Source organism: Planococcus citri, chromosome 1 (genome assembly GCF_950023065.1).
Source record: "Planococcus citri chromosome 1, ihPlaCitr1.1, whole genome shotgun sequence".
NCBI lineage: Eukaryota > Metazoa > Arthropoda > Insecta > Hemiptera > Pseudococcidae > Planococcus > Planococcus citri.
Window position 1 is genome coordinate 59,619,479 of NC_088677.1, and position 23,701 is coordinate 59,643,179.

Genomic DNA, 23,701 nt, shown 5'->3' on the forward strand with positions numbered 1-23,701 from the left:
TGAGAATCTATTTGAGATCCCCTACTCTCTCTCCCAAGGTTGTGAAAAAATTAGTTCACCCGATCAGATTTAAGTCATTTAAATTTTTCGGCCATCAGTATGTAGTTACATATCTATGTATTTTTTGACTTCGCTAACATTAGTCCATCGAACCAATCGATGTTGCGAATTCGAGCATTGCCATCCACGAACCGTATAGCAACAATTATGCTGCTGATTGCAAAAAAGTCGTAGCCAAATTACTAGTTTTTGTTTTCTTACAACTTTCAAATAATTTCAAAGGCAGCGTAGCACATCAGGATGGATCGAGAGGAACAATGTTGAAGCATTTTCACCGAATTCATGAGTTGAAAGTCGCACAGAAAATTTTTTAGCCCTGGAGGTGGCACTGAGGGTGAAGATAATGGGTACTCATAGAGTGGACATTTTCGAAAAAATTGCGGTTTTTTAATCTGCTTCCAACTCAACCTGTTTTGGGGGAAATGTCTCAGTTCCAAAATATGGTATGTATTTCAGATTCTGCGTCGACCTAGGCCATTTCTATCAAAATCCAAGCACACTTTTAAGGGTTCTACTGAACACGGGTTGGGTAAATTTGTGTTTTGAAAATTTTTTATTTTAAAATATTTCACATTATATTCAAGCCAAAAGATCAGAAGAGATCTTTATTGAACCTGGGGAAACATTTTGGAACGCAGAAATATCAATTTTTTGGTCACTATTCCCTATTTCAAAAAACTGAAAAAATATCATCAGTTTTTGACAATTTTTCTAGATTAACTACATTATTAAAATTGACATTATTATAATAATTTTTCGAAGAAATTCACTAATCTGTTTACAATAGTTAGGTGGGTATATGTAGTATGTACGTTCAAAGATTAAAATGATAAACCGTGAAAATATGACTTACTCAATTGTGTGTGTGGATTTATTACTCTAATCACAAAAATTCGTACTCACCTAAAACAGAACAAAAAATATTCACAATATGGATTAGTTGACTTGAACGAATCATTTCACAATTTCAGTTTTCATCAATAGACATTTCATCTCTCCCTCTGAGTCAATATTAAAAATCTAATAAAAAAAAAACTATACATTATGGTTCGTATATCAAAGTTGATACAGAGGTGGAGGTGCATTCCATGCATACTGCATACCATAAGTCATAAGTCAAAAACACAAAATTCTGATCTCTCTGCTATTTCAAACAGCACCGCCACATCATTTCATCCCAGCGCATTCCCCCGATAAAATAAGCCTCCACGATCGAGAACTCATTCACGCATCTCAAATGCGGAAAAAATACCTTTCTTTCGACCCCTAGCACTTCCTCTATCTGAAACTCTTCTCAGCAACAAAACTAAAAGAACTTTTTCTCAACCCTCTTATACTTTAATCTTCTTCGCGAACGATTTACTAATTAAAAAATTAATAAAATTACTCCGTCAAAGAGGAAAGAAGAAACGGCGGAAAGCAGAAGAAAAACCATTCGACAGGGCGAAAAGCGTTGCCGCGCGAAAAATGTGTAAATTGTATCGAAAAGGTTGCTCGGGCTCGCGCCTTCGACTCTCCCACGTTCCATCAGTTGGCGAGAAAAAACATCGAAATGTAATTAAAATTTAATCCAGTTAAAAGGTATATAAAATCGTCTAAATTAAAATCCATCGCGATTTTTACCGAAAAATTAAGCGTTTTCAAAAGATAATGATGACACGTCGAGCCTCGCGCTTCCCACCTAGCCCTACTAGCTGTACTTTATCGTGGCGCAAAAATCCCATTATATACGTAAGATAATTCTATACACTTATACGCGCCAAATAAACCAACATAATCGTATTCTAATACTATAATTTCGCTCGCGTAAACAAAACACGCCTTTTCGAATTACTTAAAACTCGTTGACATTTTTTTCTCTCTCTCGACTTTTACTTATAGTTCGCCGCAGCGTTCGTTTCTTTCACCGGCTCTTCCTTATGCGATGACGGAGATGACGGAACAGCCACTTGCTAAACCGTTAAATTATAATACAATTAAAAGAATAAAAACGCGTAAAATCCCGTTCCTCTGGAAAGGATTATCAACCGAGTGTAATGGAAAGATTCGTCACAAATATTCCGTCGCCGCACCGTGCCATTTACGACTGAGAAAATTGAAAGGGTTGAAATATTTTGACGTAGCCGATTTAGATTTTCGGCTCGATTAATAGTATTCTTTTTATTTATTTATTCGCAAAATTAATTTGTTCTGCAAGCCAGAAGGTTACAAAACATTAAAAAAAATATCCCTAGAAAAAATGTTCACGTTGGAAAAGAGGAAATTTGAAGAAAAAAAAGTGTAGGTATAGATGAAGTATGAAGTACAGAGTAAGTAACTAAAAATAGAAATCACCAGAAAAACATGATACTAAGTATTAAATTTCCAGGGGAAAAAATGAATAAAAATTCAAAAAAAAAGGGAAACCCGTATTTCTTAAAGTTACCAACATCCAGAGATCGTGGATTGGGCGTCTGGTGAAAAATGAATAAATGAAATGTGAATTTTGCCAAGAGAGTTTTTTTTTCATGCGTTGAAAAATTGCGTCGGAAATCCAAAAACAACATTAATTTTGGTACTCAATCCAATTATTTAGAAATGAAAATTTACAAAAAAAAAAATAGTAATTTATCTAGTGATTTCTGAGGCCAAAACGTTGCTGTTATTTGAATAAATTTTTCAGACAATACGCAGGGTCGATAACTGAGTCAGGACATGAAATCTGATTTAAATCTCATTGTCAGCCGTGAAAAAATATTCATTAGGTGAAAGTGAAAATGACTCATTGTCTAGGTATTTTTCATAAGCTAAATTGGGTTTTATGCCTGATTTCCAACTCAGTAATCCATTTCACGTACTGTCTGAAAATCTCATCCAAACAACAGCGATCCTACACATCCTCAGAAATCACCAGATTAATTACGATGTTTCGCATTTTTTTGGTTTGAGAATAGAATTACAAAAAAAGTTGAAAAAGTCGTTTTTGGATTTTCGACAAGATTTTGCAGTTTATTGAAAAAAGCTCTCTTGACGACATAAATTCGCATTTCATTTATTCAGTTTTCACATATTTTCATTTCACGTTCTCTGGATACTGATAACAAATAGGTTGCCTATTTTTGGCAGTTTTATTTATTTTTTCCTGTGGAAATTAATTAGCATCATGTTTTCAAAATATCTGAGAATTTTTTTTTTCAAATTTCCTCTTGAAAGATGTAAAAATTTTTTTAGAAATGATTTTTTTTTCCAGTTTTGTAATCTTGAAGAGATGCCTTATGATGAACTCATCAGATCTTCGATTTAAGGGTTAGAGTAATATTTTACCTTGGTGAACTGGAACTAGTTAGGGATTTTTAGGCAACCCCTCGAAGAAAAACTAGCTGCGATGAACTGGAATGTATTTCAAAATTTCTAAAAAAATACATGCTCAGAGCCGCTAGAAGAGAGACTTACGATGAATACGTGTAGGCTATTTCCAATCAATAAGTAGGTAATCGTTTAATTTTCACACAAATGAAATTTCTTCCTTCTATAAAATTCAAAGATGATTTTTATTTTACGTTCCGAACTACAAAATGTAAATTCAGCCCTGGACATAAAATGGAGAGCTCTCAGTACGCTTCAAAATTTCCCAGAAATGATGATTGTGAAAAAATCACAACATTTTGAAGATCACAAAATCTTAAATAAATCCTTAAAAAATGCGGAAAAGCTTTCAACAGCTGCTCGTATGAAAATCAGTTTACCAAATATTTATTAGTGAAAATTCTACATTGAACCAAGTTTCTTACGTGCACGCAAAAAACATTGAAGCACTTCCATTGTGTGTTCCTCAATCAGCTGACCAGAGAAATAAACGTCTTCATAAATATATTCGACCAGGACTAATAAAGCTGATAGGGAAAGGGCTACTAGACCATGTGAATGTGTTCATGTAGATTTAATGGGTCCAATTGATCCTCCTACATTTATTAAACGAAATATTTACATAATGTGTGTCATTGATGATTTTACTAGGTACCTACAGGTATTTTTATTAAAATCAAAATCAGGAATAGACACGTCAGTATGCTTAGATGAAGCATTACGTTTTTTACAGGCAAAATTTCCAGGTGCTGGGCAATTCGATGTTCTAAGATGTGATAATGGTACTGAATTCTCTAATCCTGAAGTGAAGGAAATTATCACAAAATATGGAATAGTGACAGAGGAGTCAGAACCCTTCTGTCATGAACATAATGGATTAGTTGAAAGGGTTAACCTAACAATACAAGAGAGAGCTACAGCTCAGCTCCTCGAGTCTAATTTTCCTGTAGGAATGTGGGGATTGGCTGTACATGCTCCTTGTTATATTTATATTAGAACCCCACATTCATCTCTAGAAATGATCACACCTTTTGAAAAACTTTACACTATCAGAAGTGATTGATGAAAAGTGTATCTATATTAATAACGATAATCAAGATTTGTGTTCGATAACTCCCTTGATTAACTATCAAGAAAATGGCTGGTAATGGTATAAGAGTAAAATAAAATTGTAAATTATGTGTAGGTATATTTCAATTATATTATTACTCATTTCTTAGTTTTACTTCAATTCTTCAATTTTTAATGCACATTTACTCAGTGTTCTCCTGTTCTCTTTTTGCAGGGTTAGATGACTCATTTACTAGTTGTCAGGAATTTAAAAAAGTTTATACTCACTTTTATTCATTTTTAAATAAATTGAAAATGGCAAAAAATCAGTTCAAAACACATTTTCTTGATATTATTCTCATTGTTTTCAACTTTAAAAAAACGAGAAGATTTTTGAACCAGTTTCAAAAATTCACGAAATGTTTTTTCTACCTTTTTGAGAAGTCACCACTGGTACTCTATGGTAGACCAGTGGTACGCGAAGGTACTTCACTGGTATCAAAAACAACCAGTGGTATAGGTACTGAGTGGGTTTTACCAGTGGTGTTACCAATAGCAATACTACTCGTACTCGTATCAGTGGTAAAAATATACCACAGGTAAAAACCAATTAGTGTACCATTGGTAATTTTTGATATCAGTGGGTACCAGTGAGGTACCACTGGTCTACCATACCACCACTGGTGACCATTGGTATTTTTTTCGCGTGGGTGATGGGTGACATAGCCAGAATCTCGCCAATGGGAGGGCAAAAACAGGACTTCCGTTCTAAAGTTCACTTTCAAGCCCTTTTTCAGCAATTCAAAATTCTTCGAGAAAATTGAAAACACACTGAAAGTTTTAAAATGGTCCAAAAATCGACAATGTCTGCTTTTGAAATGGAGCGTTGAAATGATACAATTATTCATTTTTTATTCACACAGATTTATTTCGTTCAAAAAAATATACTGCACGTAGTAAATTTGGTGAAAAAAATGGAAAATTGCCATAACCACAACTTTTTGGATATTTTTTCAATTCTCTTAAACTTTCACAAAAATTCAAAAATGAACATCCCAGCTGGACCTCGTTCAAATTAGAAGGTACCACTTGAATCGATCTCTTAGTGAGCAAACTCAATTAGATTTGGTACGTTCTGAAAATATTCCTAAAATTGGAAGAATTTCCCCTCCCCAAATAAAACACCTCTCATTCCTACAACACACCAAAGTCATCAGATGGAAATTTCTGGCCCCTACTTAAACATTATCCCTTCTTTTGCCTTAAAATTTGACCAAAGAGAATAATTTAATATCTAATGTTGAAGTTCAATAATATCATTGATACCAATTAATGATTTCTGATTTCCACACTCTTCGAGAGGAGCAAATGAAGAAGTGAGCGTGAAGGAAAGAAGATTCCAGGCGATTCTCAGAACGTGCAAAGATTTTCGACACATACGTATTGTGTTCATGTGTCAGCTTCGTTTCAATAAACAGAGAAACTATTCATTGACAGCAAAAAAACTGGTTGACAAACTAGAGGGTAAGTAAATAAGTAAGTTTATGAATTCGGTTTTATCTGAGTACAGAACCAGTGACCGAATGGCTGACTTGGAAACTGAGAAGGTAGAGCTTATTAGGAGAGAAAGACCAGATACTCTGTTCCTGATGAGTCTGTCGCCGTATTTCGAAGGTTTAGATAGAGAACAGAACACCAAGTTGTATCAATATTTTCAGATTAGGTATGTACCTGTATTCTCACGCGTTTATGTAAAAAAAACGTACATTCGAAAATTAGCCGCGGACAAAACATTATTTGTAAAATTTTTCAGAGCTTTTATCGAGTCAAAGTCAAGAGCCAATAGAAGAAACAATAAGATGCATTTTCCGAACTCTTTGAAATCCAATCTTGACTTACAAGATCACATCGCGATACATCGACTCCGGCTCAGAAAATTTGATACCCTCTTTCAAATAGGCAGGATAGATCAAAGACCCGCTATCCAATTATCCATGTCAAAAAAACCTGCAGCTCTACACCCAAGACGTAGATTATTCAAAGATTTAAATCTCCGATCAAAGATATCGATCACGATGGAAAATCAAGTATGTAATCGAATTCCAAAAATCGATTCCTTATGATCGATGATACTGGAAATGAAAAATCAAGTATAACATTCCAGGTCAAACATCGGGCTTAATATAATCGATCGGGATCGAAAATCGATTAATCACACTCCAAAACCTACTACAGTAAAAACTGAAAAATTTTGCATTTTTTAGCTAGAAAGTGATTTCCAATAACGAATTTGAAACGTTATGGTGAATAAACATATCACAGTTGTCACAATGTCGTGTCCTCTTAGTTCGAAAAATAATCATCAAGATTAAAAGTTTAGTTAGGAACTACGAACATTAGTAAGTAGATTTTTTCCGATTTTCAGAGACTTAGAAAGATTCTTCTCCAATATAAAATTAGAAAAACTGAAAAAAACGATAACGATTTTACAAACGCAAGTATCGGCGCTGCTGACATTCAGATGGGCTCCAACCAAAATTGCTAGCGTGAAAACAGACGGTATTTTCACCCTTTTCTACGAAAATTTGTTTAAGGTATCTTTAGTCTACGCCAACAGCGTAATGATTTTACAAGGTGAGAAGCGACTATTGTATTAGATACATATTTACATAAAAGTTTTACGGAGACTAGATACTTTGGTATTTATTCTAATTTAAAATAACAAAATTTTGTGATTATTATTTTTTTTTAAATTCAGCTTGTGGGGAAAGCCATTTTTTATTATGCTATAGGTATCTACCACAATGGAATGTCAGGAAAATAATTTTATTTCTCCACATGAAGGAAGGAATGAAAAATTCAAACAAACAATAAATACGGCAAAGCGAAAAATTGGAGATTTTCAATCTCACTAAAAATGATTTCAACTCCACGAAATTCTTTTTTTTTCATACCCGGTTAAACCTAGGTGCAAATCTAAATTTTATTGGTATTCAAAAACACTAACACAGGTAAAACAGTAATAAGAAAAATATGGCTTTTATCAAGCTCATGGGCTTCGTTGATCCGACTGTAGGAGAGTTGATTCTCAAACGATTTTTTAGGAATCAAGAGTGGTCGAATAATTGATCCCCATGTCGTTTTTGATAATGTCCAAATTGATTCCTAGGTTGTTTTTAACTGGGTACGAATTGATTTCATCGTTCTTTTTGACAGTAAGTATTCATACACCTGGATTTTTTCTCTCGAAGCCACTCGAGAGCCAAAATCCAACCCTTGAGTATCGAATTTCGGAATTTGTCAAACTATTGCAAAATCAATCCGTGCACGAGTAGAAACAAGACAGGAATCAATTCGTAAATCAGTAAAAACGAGGTGGGAATTAATTCGGCCATTTTTCGTGTTTTGGGAATCAACTCTTTAACTCACCAACTCTCGTTGATCCAAGCCGAGACACAGAGTGTAGCACAAAAAAATGCAAATAATCCGCAGCTGATTATTTAAAAAATCAACCTACAACAACGACATTGTAGTGGTATTTTCAAGTCATCGTTTATATCGATTTTGGTATCACTCGTGTCGTGAAATGAAAAGGTCGCCTTAAATAGAGTTTATTAACGGATGGCCTAAAAAAAAAAGTCGGGAAAACGCACAATGTGTAACTTTTCATAGACGGCGACGTTTTTCAAACTTGGTTTGAAGGTTTGAATGATTCATCTCTTTGCTACATAAGGCAGACTTATCAAAACAAAATTGCCTCGAGCGAGTAAGTCTACATAAAGACTTACGTATTTTTAACGTCTCGATGTGATCTGCCCTATTGAAACGAGAGCGCAAAATTTTCAAATTCAACATCAGAAAATAGTTTATAGAAATTTATCAAAAAACCGGAGAAATAAACATAAACACGCAATAATGCAACATCTTGGTAAAGCATTATTTTCATTTTGCTCAAGCTCACCAAAAATTGTTCATTTATAAGTATGACACTTTAAATAAGGATATAGCATCAGCGACGGTTGAAGCTTTGAAGCGATTTTATCAAATTACATACAGATAACACGATGTTTTGAACACGCAAAAAGTATTTTGTTTGACCACATCCTCAAATAGGTTACACATATCTTTACAGACGCGAATATAGTACAAAACACGTCTAGTACAAATATAAAGGTACGATGGAGGTATTGATACTTTGATTTCGCTCTCGGGAATACATTTCCTACGCTGGCTGGAACGAAATACACACCAAGTGTATTTTTCCATATTGTAATATTCATCTTGGAAAGTCGCGTTTTTTTCCCGTTTCCATTTTTTTCCTCCATCTTTTCAAAATCAGCTCTCTGTCTGTACGAATACCATATTTCAAGAAGGCTACGGCAAAGGCGGCGGCGTTTTGTAATATGAGAAAGTATTTACAACTTTTGTAAATACTACAAGATATGCCTCGAAAATGCAATTTTTTTATACTCGAGCTTTTAAATATTTTTACGTATTCGAGAGATTTTTTACGTCTCTCGCGTATCTATGTACTTGCTCGTTCAATTATATGAAATCGTATTTACACGTCTTAATATTTCGGAGTTGGTTTACTCCTCAGTCCTCGATCCCTTCGGGAGCTTCGTTCGAGGGTTTGGTGTAGGTTTGCTTTGATAAAAGTCTGGTATGTGACTTGTGAAGGTTTGCCTTCGTCATCTCAAAAATCTCTCACGTTCTTGTCAATTTATGACGAAGTCGACGATGGAAAAATAATTTTGTTTCGCTATTTTTCAAAAGATTCAACCGACTGGAAAAATTCCTCGGTGGAAATTTTTCCGACAAATTTTTTGACGGGAGAAGAATTTTGAGAATTTGATTTTTTTTCAAACACACGAATTATTTTTCTCGTAATCTTCGAATAATTTATGGGAAAATGGGTGACTGCGGGTTGAACTTTTCGTTCTTTTTGTTTCCTTGTAAGCCACGAATTGCCTCGAGCGAGTAAGTAGGCCTACATATTAGGTAAGGACTTATTTTCAACATCTCGATGCGATCTGTCCGAGTTAAACGACAGGGAAAAATTTTCAAATTCAACATCAGAAACAGAAGAATTGTTTAGAGAACACGCAATATAATGAAACATTTTGGTAAAGCATTATTTTCATTTTGCTAAAGCTCACCTAAAATTATAAAGAGGGAGGGGGAATAAAGATCGATAATAGAGCTCAATTTTTCACTACCGACCTAGCAAGGAAACCTCACCAGAGAACCCAAAAATTAATTTGAGGAATGTATGGTACAAACTAAATTTCAGCCAGCCTTTCATGATGTCAATTTGATCAAATTTTGATGTTTTTCATAAGAAATGAGCCAAGTTTGAATTTTCAAAACTTTCAAAAAAAATCAAAAAAATGAATTTCAGCACCCTCAACAGTTCCATAAGTCAAAGGAAAATATGATTTGGCATACGTGCAACTACAAGTAAGTAAGTTAATTTTTATTTTTCAGCTCGCATTTATCTCAAACCCCTCTCAAGCAATCAGACTCAAATCTGTCATTATTTTTGACGCGTTAATACATGGTTTTGTAACCAAACAGTCACTTATTATCGTCATATGGTAAACTTGGTAGTAATAAATCGCCCTTTAGTTCGCCATCTATAAAAAAATAACCAACTATCGGCATAATTATTAGGTTTGGTGCAAAGAGCAACAAAAAAAAGCACACCGAACACGTTATTTAAACTAAAGCGGTTGAATCTCTCATATGTACCTTCAAATCGTAAGTAGATTTAGAGAATTTAGCAAATTCTATTTCGCTTACTTCGTGCTTCCGAGAACAGGTGTATGATTACTGATTAGAGTAGACATGCACCCCGAGTACATAGTCGGTTTATTATTGCCTCTATACAAAGGTAGGTAGGTATATCGTGTTAGTTAAATAATAAGAGAAATTATTAAATACTGACACGTCGTATTATTTTATGAAGACACGCTAGAAATATCGAACAATTACTATAAGTATAAAGTAACCGGTAGTAGAACCTGGTGGTGTTGATATTTCAGATTTTGAAATAAATATCGTCGATACATCGATATTCCTCATAAAATTAGAAAAACTGCAGCAGCAATTCAATGTAATAAGCATGTTAAATAGTTTTTTTTTTTTTTTTTTGGAAAAAATTCGAAATTTTTATTCATAAATAACATTTTCTACTTAGGTTTTTACCGTTTGAAGAAGGAAGGAGCTAAATTGTTTCATTAATTACTAGATTTGAAGTAATTTTTTGTGGAAGTAATGAGTTTTGTTTTCTACCAGAAATTTCTCAATTTTCATTTTTTTTCTCCGCGTTATACAAATATCAACGAAACCACAATACTCGGATCGAAATTCGCGGAAATAATAATAGTAAGATGATGTTTTATTTGTAGCTTCACAAATGGGCACAATTTTCATTTGCCAGCGTTTCTTCATCAAGTACAAAAAATCGTGAGTACAAGTACAAGGTATTATATTCACATTTTAGGTACCTAGTAACTTTAATCTATTTGTTTCGTAATTTTCATTCCGAAATACGTAAAATTTATTCAAATCACTTACTTAGTTCAGTTTTTATCACTTTTAGATACCTAACTAGAAATATTCTGATTTTGAAATTTTTCAAAATTTTGAAAATTGATTCATTGTCTACTTTTTTTTTAATTTCTTAAACTTGGTTTCAAAATTTGCACAGTTTTCAAAATTTTAAAATCACACTTTGGAAATCTTGAGAGTTTTGAAATTCATGTCCTATCTTTCTGTACCTATTTTCAAAATGGACATTTTTTGAGCCTAATACAGAAAATTTTGAAAAAATGAGCATGAAAAATATTTTCAAAATTTGTTTTACATCTTCCTTTACCAAACATTCAAAAATCAAATTCAAACCTCAAAATATTTCGAAACAAGACGGTTTGAAATTTTAGAAATTACAATTTCGGTAAAGAAAGCTGTAGAACGATTTTGAAAGATAATTTGAAATTTTAAAAAATGAAAATTTGATTTTCCAAATTCCCACAATAAAGCGAGCTATAAAACAAATCTCGAATTATTGTTCATCGCCTACTTTTTCAAATTCATGTTCCGATATGATTTTAAAATCTAATTTTCAAAATTTTGAAAAAATAGGCGATGAAAAAATTAAAAAAATTGTTTTAAAACTTCTTTTAGGTACACAAAAAATCGCGAGTACAAAATATACAAAGTATTATGTTCACATTTCAGGTATTAGTAACTTTAATCAATTTGTTTCGTAATTTTCATTCCAAAATACGTAAGATTTATTCAAATTCATCACTTAGTTCAGTTTTCATCACTTTTAGATACCTATCAAAAAATATTCTGATTTTGAAATTTTTCAAAATTTTGAAAATCAATTCGTTGTCTACTTTTTTTTCAATTTCTAAAACTTGGTTTTAAAATTTGTATAATTTTCAAAATTTCAAAATCACACTTTGGAAATCTTGAGAGTTTTGAAATTCATGTCCTAAACTCGGATTTTCAAAATGAACATTTTTTGAGCCAGATCTAGAATATTATGAAAAAATCGGAGATGAAAAAATTTTTTAACATTTGTTTTATACATATGTAGCTTCTTTTACCAAACATTTGAAATAAAAACAGGAATCAAATTTTGAAATATGTACGTGTTTCGAAACAGGACGGTGTGAAATTTTCGAAATTACAATTTCGGTAAAGAAAGCTGTAAAAAGATTTTAAAAACAAATTTGAAATTTTCCAAATTCCCACAAAGCGAGCTATGAAACAAATTTCGAATTTTTATTTCATCGCCTTCTTCTTCAAATTCATGTTTCGATATGATTTTAAAATCAAATTTTCAAAATTTTGAAAAAACAGGCGATGAAAAAAATTACAAAATTTGTTTTAAAACTTCTTTTAGGTACCATGTGAAAATTAGATTTTCAAAATTACGAAATTTTTCAAATCAGAATTTGCAGAAATCTAAAAAAAAACAAAAAAACATGAAGTTTATGATAAAATGATAAATTTGAATTAATCGCGTACTTTGGATTAAAAATTATTACGAAACAAAATTGTTAAAACTGGATAAAAAATGCAGACGAAAAAAAATGAAAACCAGTAGGACGTTCGTCAAAGGTAAGTGCTCGATGAAGTACCTACACCTAGGACAAGCAGGCCTGCAGAAATTTCGAGCTGAATTGAACAGTTTATAGTTCATTTTCAAAATCTACCAGCTCATCAAGCGACTGTTTCGTCGAAATGTGCCATACAACCTCGAATTCCATAACTCCATCGAAAAAAAAACACACAGCCTAATAAATTAACACAGGCGGTTGTTCAGCATGGCTTGCGGAGTAAGCAGAATGGGAGACAAATTTTTCATCATCAATTCATTTTCATTGCTTCTTCTTTTAAAAATATTGAAATTAGATTTTTTAAATTTTCAAAATTTCAAAATCGGATTTCAAGTTATAAAAAGAAGCATTAGCATCAAGTTGGGAAAAGTTACATCGGTAAGGTATTATCATTAGTTCACTTGATTGACATTTTTTTTTTTGGATCATAAAACATTTCCCCGCATCCGATTTCCCAAAAGAATCGATTCCAAGAAAAAATTAAATATTTGGAATAAAATTATGAAGTGAAATCTTGGACTTATCTTAAAATTCAGATAAGGACTTATGTATGAAGAAATAATTGTCAAGGGTGCATTATTGTAAAAAAAAAAACGAGAAAAAAATTAAAGGATTGAACAAACCTCATGAGCATGTCTATATGTACAAATGTAACGAGAAAAGTGAAATAGACTGAAAAAGACTTAAATCGTATCCACATTAAGCTCATTACTTAGAAATATAAACACTGTGAGAAAGATGGTCAATGATGGAAGCATTGCTCACACGACGAACTCATGAACCATATAGACAGGCACATCGTATCATCCAGCTGAAGGAAAAAAAAGGACAACAAAGACGATGCAGGGGAAGATGACGTTTTACTTGCAGCTTCACAAATGGTCATATTGATTAACGTTCTTCGACACAATAATAGAAAATCTGATGCGTATTACTGTCTGCTATAAATACAAATACATATCCGAAAAAGGAACATTGTGCATCAAGTATACTTATAGAAAGATACCAAGAGCCGCCGCCGTCGACGGGTAAGGGGTGGGTAAGAAGACGCGGGAATTTATACGGTACATTTTTCCGGCTTGTTCAAGACGACGCGACGCTTGTTCACTGTTCGGTGTGACTCGCCGTCGACAAAATGTAAAGAAAATGAGTCTGTAGAATTGATTTATTGGGACCGAGCGACGCGACGCGAGCTCTTTTTCCATTTCCAAGATAACATATTTTGGATAGTTTGTACACGAGAGCTTTTACACGACGCCCTGTTACGTCATTTAATCGCCGACCACGCTCGTAGTCTGGGGCAAAAAATATTAAAATGATGTATTTATCGAATATAATGTTCCGGCTGTATACGATATTTTTAAGTGCTTTGTTTTGCACAAACACAAATACGAGTCCTACATATTATTACGTATTTGTCAAAAGATAGATAGGCGAAATTGATACGCAGCGTTGTGTTATTTTATGATAGCTTTTTATTAAATTAATGACTGATAAATTATCCTCGAGATGTGGTCGTTTACCTTAATGGAGCTTTTTTTTTTCACTCCGTGTATTTGGTATACGGATGCGATTCTAGTTACCAGGGCTTCTTTGAAAAGCTTTTTTCTGTTGTTTACGGCAACAGGAAAAAAAATGCCAAGGTATATTTTTAATAATTCATTGCCTCGAACGTAATTCTTAAGGGATGTTGTAAATTTGTCTGTTGCTGTCGTCGTGGTTTTTCCCCCTGTGGCCATACGTGCCGAGAAGAATTCAATTTGTTGGCTGATTTTATATATAAATCTTTCCAATGAAATGGAAATAAAATGTCGACAGCCGAAGAATGTATAGTTTTGTCGAAAAAATACAAGAACGAGTGGAATTTACGAGTATACGAGTTGTGTCGTTAGGAATTTCGATCGAAACGATAGCATGCGATATTACGTAAGTACAATGTTAACTAGATAGATGTAAGTTGATTTTGACGTGATAATGTGTAGGTACCCGTCTGGATGGATGGATAAAGATGCTGTATCGATTTAATCCTGGATAATCGGCGATGATCTAATTGGCAGTCGGATTTTTATAAGTGCCCCGAAGGTTCGTGAAAAAAAAGGTTAAAAAAGTGAAAGTTCACGCGAACTGATTTTGATGTCTTTTTCAAGTCATTTTTATGGTGTTTTGATCCGAAGCCTAAGGTGTTGGTTGAAAATCTGCAATGAAGTCTTTGAGATTTTTCAACGTCCACAATTCAACATGAATTTTTTAGGGGGATATCAATACTTTTTTTTAAAGAGAAACTAAAATTTATTATTTTTCTTTTTCTGGAAGGGAGCAAGTTTCCCCAACCCCCTACCGAGCTTTGCCCAGACAACCTCCTTTGTCTACGCATTATTTCTCGTTTTAGTGGCACCACAAAGCTAGGCCAAAATACTATAGTAAAATGAGCCAGAGATTTCTGTCGTCAGGGCTACAGCTTCTTCTGTTGGACCAATTTACTTCAAATTTGACATAATGATAGCAAATTTACTGTAGATTGTGCTTTTTAAATAAAAATTTTAATTTTAATATAAAGGGGAATTATGCGGAAAACAACTTCTTAATCACAGAAAAAAAGGGGCTAAAACTCTATTTTGCTGGAAATTAAGCAAATAATATGTAGGCATTTTTCTCACGTTTCAAACCGTCATACAAAATTTCATTAAAATCCGTAAAACTAGAAAAATTATAATTACTTTGAAACGCTAATTTGATATACCCGCATTACAGTATGTATTTACCCGCAATAAGTACAGTACCTATGTATTTTTAAAAAAAATTTTTCATGCATTTATAGCCACGTTGTTGTGTACGTACAGCCTTTTGGCTAGAGATGAGGAAACAATTAGGACTTAAATTTTGTTGCACAGATCGGTTTCTTTCACATACGAGAGGGCGATGCTAACTACCCAACGCTCCGATTATTGATACAGGAAGCGGAACGAACAGAAGAGCGATGGACAAGAGAAGTAAGTATTCATTACTTATCACTCACATTACCGATTATCATTTGAATTGCAATTTTTAATCATAATTTTTTTCCTATTTTCTAGACGAACCGTACATTTGAGGAGTAACAAAATTTACAAGTAACAACATAGATAATATAGTAAGTAGGTATAGTCTTGTACTTTTGCAGTATACGAAAAAAATTAAAAATAGTACCTACAGCTAACACTCGTACAGGACTGATCTGCTCAAATCATTAAAGGATTTGGACGAATTCTCATCACTTTCTACCAGAAAAGGTGCTATGAACATGTATTCTTCACCCTACGTGAAAACTGAACACTAAAATTAAAAAAAAAAGAAATGTGAAATTCAAGTACCTAGGTAGTTCATTTTTTCTCAACATTTACAAAATTATTACGAATTCGGTGGAAAAATAAGTGAAACTACAAAACTGAAACTGAAATGAAAAAAAAACTAAAACCAAAACCGAAACTGAAAAAAGCAAAACTGAAATTTAAGTTGTTCTTTTTTTCTCAAAATTTCCAGAATATATTACGAATTTGATGGAAAAATAAGTCTGGTTTAGTTCCATTTCTTTTTCCATCAAATTCGTGATACTTTGGAAATTTTGATGAAAAAAAATAACTACATACTTAAATTTCATTTTTCAGTTTTTGGTTTCGGTTTTGGTTTTAGTTTTAGTTCAACGAATTTTTCCATCAAATTCGTAATATTTTGGAAATTTTAGGACAAAATGAAGCAATTTCAGTCAGTTTTTTCAATTTTAGTTTTCAGTTTCAGTTTTCCACCAGTTGGACTGGGACGTCCCCAGACAATAATCAAGGCCTATGTTAGCCAAAAGATGTCGAAAAAGATAGCATTGTTTCAATGTAATTTAAATTTCATTTGTAATTACATAATTGTAAGTTTATTTAGTTAAATTGGGCATGTTAACACGTAAGTAAGCCTAGGTATTGTGTGTTTCAATAAGACGAAAAAAATAGGAAACCAAGAAAAAATAACCAACACACCTAAGAAGGGGAGAGGGAAACTACTTCAAACCTTCGCAATAATATCTATACCCATAAGTAAATGAGAAACTTCTAATATTCGTTTATTCGGTTTAAAACGTTATCAGAATCAATCATTGGAAACCGTATCACATCATGACGATGAAACAATAGATTAAAGAAGTGTTTTAAAAACCTCAACCATTTTCCCAACCGGAACGCTACGATAACTGACCAGTTAGGTATCGGAAACTGCCACGCCAGCGTAGGTACAACACATTTAAGAACCACGCACGCATTTTTAGGAGCCCCTCCCCTACCTCAACAGTCAACATGCACCTAGTTAACCCAGCCTTATAGTGACGTTCGAATAATTCAATTATCAAGAGTAAAAGTGGTACAAGTATATTTAGAATGCATTCTTCCCAGTGTTGGCTAGAAATAGAAAGTTTTGCTAAAATTCATATGTATAGGATATCCATGCATGCTGCAGAGATATAGATTATACACAACCAGTGTGACCTAGGAAATCAAAAGTCACAGTGGAAAAACTCAGAAAAGTCAAGAGACCCATAGGGGGAAAATGTTACGTTAGTGAAGAAACTCACGTGATTTTCTATTTGTCTATAAATATTTTTCACCGAGTCTTACATATAATAAAATTTTGAAAGCTTCAAAAATGAAAGTAAAAGGTGAAAGAAATGGGGAAAACGACTAGGGCACTACAACAGGGGATATGCTGGTCCTATATTCTCTTGCAAAAACGTAATTTTTATAACTCGAAAATTAAGACAATTGCAAAAATTTTTACTAGGGAACTTATTTGAAAAAAAATCAAAAATACATATGACCAATTTTGTTAAAATCTTGAAATTTTATGCCGTAGAACCAAAGATATCTGAAAAAATGTGAAAACATTTCATTTTTCATTATTTTTTTTTTCAATATCACAAGTACTACTGCATGAAATTTCAAGATTTTTGCGAAACTTTTCTCATTTTTTTTCATTTTCTGCAAAAAAAAAAACACATTGGTAAAATTATTGTAAATGACTCTAGGTAGTTTTCGAATTATAAGAAATACGCTTTTGCAAGAAAATGGTGGACCAGCATACCTTCTTTACTGAAACGCAGAATGAAGCAGAAAAGCATGAACTACACAACACTACAAGTGGTAAAAATTGGAGACAAAAACATGAAAGTAGGAAATCGTATGTACAATAGTACATTTCTCACATGTTTTCCAGCAGTTGCAAGATTTTCAGCAGTTTCCTGGATTCTCCTGCAGTTTACATAATGTGTGTATTATTGATGAACAAATTTATGATTTTTACAGTTTGATAACTTTTCGCTGCAAAGCATGCACTGCAAAATCTCCTATATGCATTGCATCGAAAAATACAAATAAAATTGATACAAATACAGCAGCTGTAGCCGGAGCCTTGTTAAGTAAAGATGGCTACACCACATTATTGCAGATATTTTCAAAAATGGATGTACCTGTACCAAGTCTTGCAACATATTCAAAACACCACTGAGAGATGTGTGATTACTTTGTAAAATGAGCTCATAACCATATGGAAAAAGCAACAAAAGAAGAAAATTGCAACTGCAATTGCTAATGGTAATGTTGGTGAAAATGGAGTAAGTTAACTGAAGTGACGGATTTAGATCGGCTCCTATGACACCTTAAGGTGAAAAAAAGTACACAATTGTTTTTTTTTGTTGTGTGGTAACAGTGATAATTAATTATGTACATATTTCAGAAAAATTTTCAAGTTTTTTCCTGTAAGCTAACACCATAAACACGATTGGTTGTTTTACTCGCGGTGCGCAACTTACAATTTACATACATGATGTGTTGGAATGAATAATCGCTATTTTCGACTGTTGCTTAATTTAAGATATCGAGTATTATTTGTGTAGGTAATTATTTGTGTCTGTTTTAATTGAAATTTTACGATTTTACGATGGATGGCGTTTGTGGTATCGGATGCGCACAGAGACAGCCAGATACAAGGTAATAAATGAACAGTCGCTCAACTTGATTTGCACCCCATAATACAAACCATGTTGCCATACTGCGTATTCTCAAGTTTCATTCATTTTATCAATTTTTGTGGATCATGTTGCAAGAAGCAGAATAATGATGATAATGACAACAACGTTAAAGAAGCCATCCTCGTTGACCAAAAGTCAGTATACGTAGTTAGATCTCATAAAATGATACTATAATAACGTTGTTCTTTTTTAAATAAATAATTTTTACCGGTACTAATTTTATACTACTCTTATATTTTAGGGGAAAAAATAATTTATGAAACTGAAAATAAATTCAATTATTTTATGAATAATTTTTCAATATTTATTCATTTTTAAATTCTCACTTATCTGTATTTATATCGCACCAATTTATTCCACTTCCTCCGAAAAGGTGTCCACTATTCGATGTATCATGGATTTTTTATCAAAGGAATGTAAACGTGGAGGAAATCGTTCCTCTCGAAATGCCTCCGTTATCAGTTATTCTCAACACTTCCTAATCACCTCATGACCTGATAAGTCATCCGAAAAAAGCCCTCGGAGATTACTCGAAATGAAAGACGAAGGTAAATTAGTCTTATATGTACATCATACAAAGTGGCCCAAAAGTCTTTGGACGTTTGCTTTTACTAGTGGTTCACATACGTTTACGTATGTTTTCCTTCAATAATAAATGCTATGGAACTAATACACCTGAAATGGTAAATCGTAAAAGATGTCAGGAGTTAAATATAGATATTACACCCATTATTTTTTTCTAATTTTAATTATGTAATATAACTTTTAATTCAATACGTGTTTTATTTTGATGAGCATAAATAATTTATACTTTGGTTTTATTTTAGTACCTAGATGGTGTAAAAACGACTGAAACAAGTTGGCTTAGACTTTTAACAATATGTTTCCTGAAATTCAAAGTACACCTGGTGACTCATTCGGATCACGTTAAGAAAACTTGCTTCGTCATTGACACCAACACAAGATCTCGTTCATACCGACCCCTGTTCTTGGGTACGTATTCCATCGCTCCTGCATCGGAGATCATACTTTCATTATTATGGTCGAGATATCATAAAATTCCTACTACATGCCTAAAATGTACCATTACTGTTAAGATTTTGGCAAAATTTATCGCGAATTGGAGATAGCAAGAAAATTTACTGGCTACGCCAGATACTCCAGAGGAGTAATTTTTTTTGGAAATACACGGCTGTTTCTTAGTTCGTTTATGTTTATTGTTGTTTGTATTCGTTCGGGTCATTCCTCTTTATGTTTTGATCGTGAAAGCGTCTTGAACTTATGGTTCTTCGGTAATTGTACCTAATTTAATAATTTCGGAATTTATTTCCGCTTACTTTTTGAAAATATTTTCGACTTGTGTCGATGTAAAATAAATACGTTTTCATATTTTTTATCGAATTCCTAATAATTACTAAGAGAAAAATTGAAGAAAAAGTAAGTAGGTAATGCAAGTCTCTTTCTTTTAATTTTTCGAGTGTTTCATCATGTTCCATAAAACGTCATTTCGTAAGTACCTATAAATAATGCTGATTTGATTCAGTTGATATATTAACACGAAAATTGATCACACGAATTCTTGGAACGTATTAAATAGTACTCCTCCATTGATTCTATTTTCTCTGAGCGACCACGACAAATTCGCCTCTTGAATAGGACTCAAGATCCGCAGTCAGTTCTCATCTCACATCCACTTTTTGATAAACAAAACTGTAAACGTTAAAGCAGGAAACTCACCCTTTTCGGTGACAAAAGCCAGTCACTAACACAAAATCGGAACGTAATATGACTACAAAAAATATCGATAAATAAAACATTTAGTGTACGGGTCAGTCGTACACAGTAGTTGGCCAAAGTCACAACTTATTATATAAGTCGAACAAAAGTCAAACCGATGGCAAATAAAAGGAGAACCAAAGGCGGTGTTTTTTTGTCTACGATTCCGACTCGTGGGCTATAAATTGGACAACGTAATGTTTGGCGAGGCGACGCGACGGACGGTCGGTTACAATAAATTAGACCCATTTATAATATCTTTTATGGGCGAACAGTCGTGAAACTTTTGTCGATACGGACGTCGGTCTAGGGCGCACGTTGTCGAATACCAAACAGCAAACTAGCAGCTTTGATAAATCGCTCTTTACCAAAAAAAAAGAAGAGAAAAGAAAAAAAATTCTACCACGTATCAAACTCTTTAGGTCTTCCTAAGGCCATCTCTTCTTATGTAGAGAGTGAGTGATATTGAAGGATACGTATTATACTCTATACTTCATTTTGGTAGATACACAGTACACACGCATTTCGAGATGAAATTAAACGCGTTCGTATATACGAGAGGACATTTTCTTCGTATTCTACCGTACCTACTCTATACGAGTACGTGGAGTATAATGAATACATTAAAGCTTTTAATTTGTTATTCTAAACGTTTTGACAAGCTTTATACATATGCAACCGCGTGTTAAATTGCTGATCGATAATGCAAAACAGCGTGTAAACAAATATTACCGCATTCGATGGTTATCTACGAGTTCGCAGCAACGGAAACACGCTGCAGTTGAGGAACAAGAAGAGATGGAGAGAGGAAGCATACGAGTATGACTACGTAGTACGTTTTACATTAATTCCCAAGACGACGAAAGCGACGAAAATAAATAATGACTTTTTAAAATCAAATTTCAGCTATTGCTAGGGATCGGAGTTTGAAAAAAGTAAAAGGGTATTCAAGACGTGAAAAAAATTGGATTTCTTTATTTTCCAAAGTGAATTATGAAAATAATGTCGGCGCCATAATGCACTCGAGCAAAAAAAGTAAAATCACGACTGCTGTTTTAACCCCATCGAGGTTTTCGTAGTTTGAGTGAACCCAAATTGAAGATCAGGTGAGTACATCAGAAGGCATCACTTCGAGGTTAGAAAACAGATGTAATATAAAAAACTGTTGCTTACTGATGAATTTTCAGGGGGAAAATGAATAAAAACGCAAAAAAAAGGGCAAACCGGATTTCCTAAAGTTACCAATATCCAAAATAATGGAAGCCAGATCAAAGTTACTGACCCACATCAGCGAATACTGTTATGGATTCTTATGTGTGCGTCAAACCGCTACCGCCAAATACACAAGCTCAACAAGGAAAAATTGAAATGGAGTTCGTAATGAAGGAGGGTTCCAGTATGCAATCTTTCAAATTTTTTTTCTGCAGCGAGCATCCGACCTTTTTTGGAGAAAAAGTTGGCCGACCTGAATGAAAACAGACAGCAATAAGGATTGGGCATCTGGTAAAAAATGAATAAATGAAATGTGAAGTTATTTCGTCAAGAGAGCTTTTTTCCATACATTGAAAATCGCGTCGGAAATCCAAAAACAATATTTTTTGTACCTAATTCAATTATTCAGGAATTGAAAATTCACAAAAAAAAAATAGTTATTTATCTGGTGATTTATGAGGCCAAATTTTTTCTGCTGTTTGAATGAAATTTTCAAACAACACGCAGAGTTGATTACCCCGAGTCGGAAATCAGACCAACTGAATCTCAGCCATGAAAAAATATTCATCAGGTGAAATTGAAAATGACCCATTGTCTATTTTTTCATCAGCTAAATAGGATTTAATGCGAGATTCTCGACTCTGTAATCTATTTCACGTGTTGTCTAAAAATCTCATTCGAACAACAGCAATATATTGGCCTCAGAAATCATCAGATTAATTATGATGTTACCTACCTTTTTTTTTTGGTTTGAGAAGAGGATTACAAAAAAAATCGTTTTTGGATTTCCGACTTGATTTTGCAATTTAACAAAAAAAGCTTTCTTGGCGACATAAATTTGCATTCTATTTATTCGTTTTTCATCGGAAGCCCATTCCATGTTCTCTGTTTATTGTTAACTTTAGAAAATACGACTTGCCCTTTTTTTGCATTTTTATTTATTTTTCCCCTGAAAATTAATCAGTACCTATTATTTTTTTTTGAATTACCTACATATCTGTTGATTTCTATTTTTATTTGCCGTAACTTTATAATTTACACACTTTTCATTCCATCACACATTTTTCTTGTCACAAATAAGCAACAACTTTTTTTTAAATTCCTCTTTTACGACGTGAAAACTTTTTTTAGGGGTGATTTTTTTCTGTTTCGTAACCTTGAAAGAAAATGCATGTCAAGTATTTTTAAAAAACATCATCTAACTGTCGATTGCAAGAGAGTTTTTGCTCTTTATTTGTTAGGTACATGACTGCTTTAAAATATTCTATTCTTCGGGTATTCAAATTTTTAATTGTTGTCTTTCAGTGCGTTGTTTCTCATTTCTTCAATAACTACGTAAATCATGGAATAAAAGATTTTTCAACTCACTCCGCGATGAAACTTAAATTTAAAATATCAGCTTGCAAAATATCATTGCTAAGCATCATACAATCCTGATCTCCGATTAGCTTCAATCAATCGAAGTACCTACTGTTCAGTGTTCATTCAGTTCGCTGATTGGCTATCAAGAGGAATTTTGAAATTGCAATAGCCCCACTGTTGTATCATTTTTGAGGTGTTGGTTCTTGAACTACCAAATGACAACGAAGGATGCCGGATAGCCTCTTTGATTATCGTTAATATACGATTTTTATTCTTATTTTTTTCAAAATGTTTTCAAAAAGTGGGTTTGACTAAATGTTTTTCTATCTATGCTGCTGATTTTTTTTTATTTTTTTTTTTTTGAAAAAGATTCACAATTTATACTTACTCATTTGTTTTGTAGGAAATGAAAGATTTACGATTTTTCAAAATTTTTACTTTCCAAATACTTTTTTTTCAAAGCTCAACTTTTTTTTTGATGTGGTCATTTGGGTAGGGCACCCTATATTAATTTATCAAATAACGAACACTGGACACTGCATCACACATACATACGTACCTCTTTCTATCTAGGAAAATCAATCCCAAACAAATATTTAAAAAACAAATCGTCATCCAATTTCTAAAAGTATGTACCAACCACCTATAGCAATCACCTCTCAACTATTTTTTTCCAGCATCCACATCTTCCCTCTCCCCTAAACAACCTGCACCTTCA

At 33.2% G+C, this 23,701-nt stretch overlaps 1 protein-coding gene across 1 annotated transcript in view; it reads right to left on the reverse strand.

Annotated features, from left to right (window-relative positions):
- Positions 1-354: 354 nt before the first annotated feature.
- Positions 355-23,701, reverse strand: part of LOC135833142 (seipin-like) — a 213,346-nt gene continuing 189,999 nt past the window's right edge. Inside the window, exon 7 of the mRNA XM_065346796.1 lies at positions 355-963. The gene's annotated coding sequence lies outside the window, so the exon portion shown is untranslated. The remainder of the gene's footprint in view (positions 964-23,701) is intronic.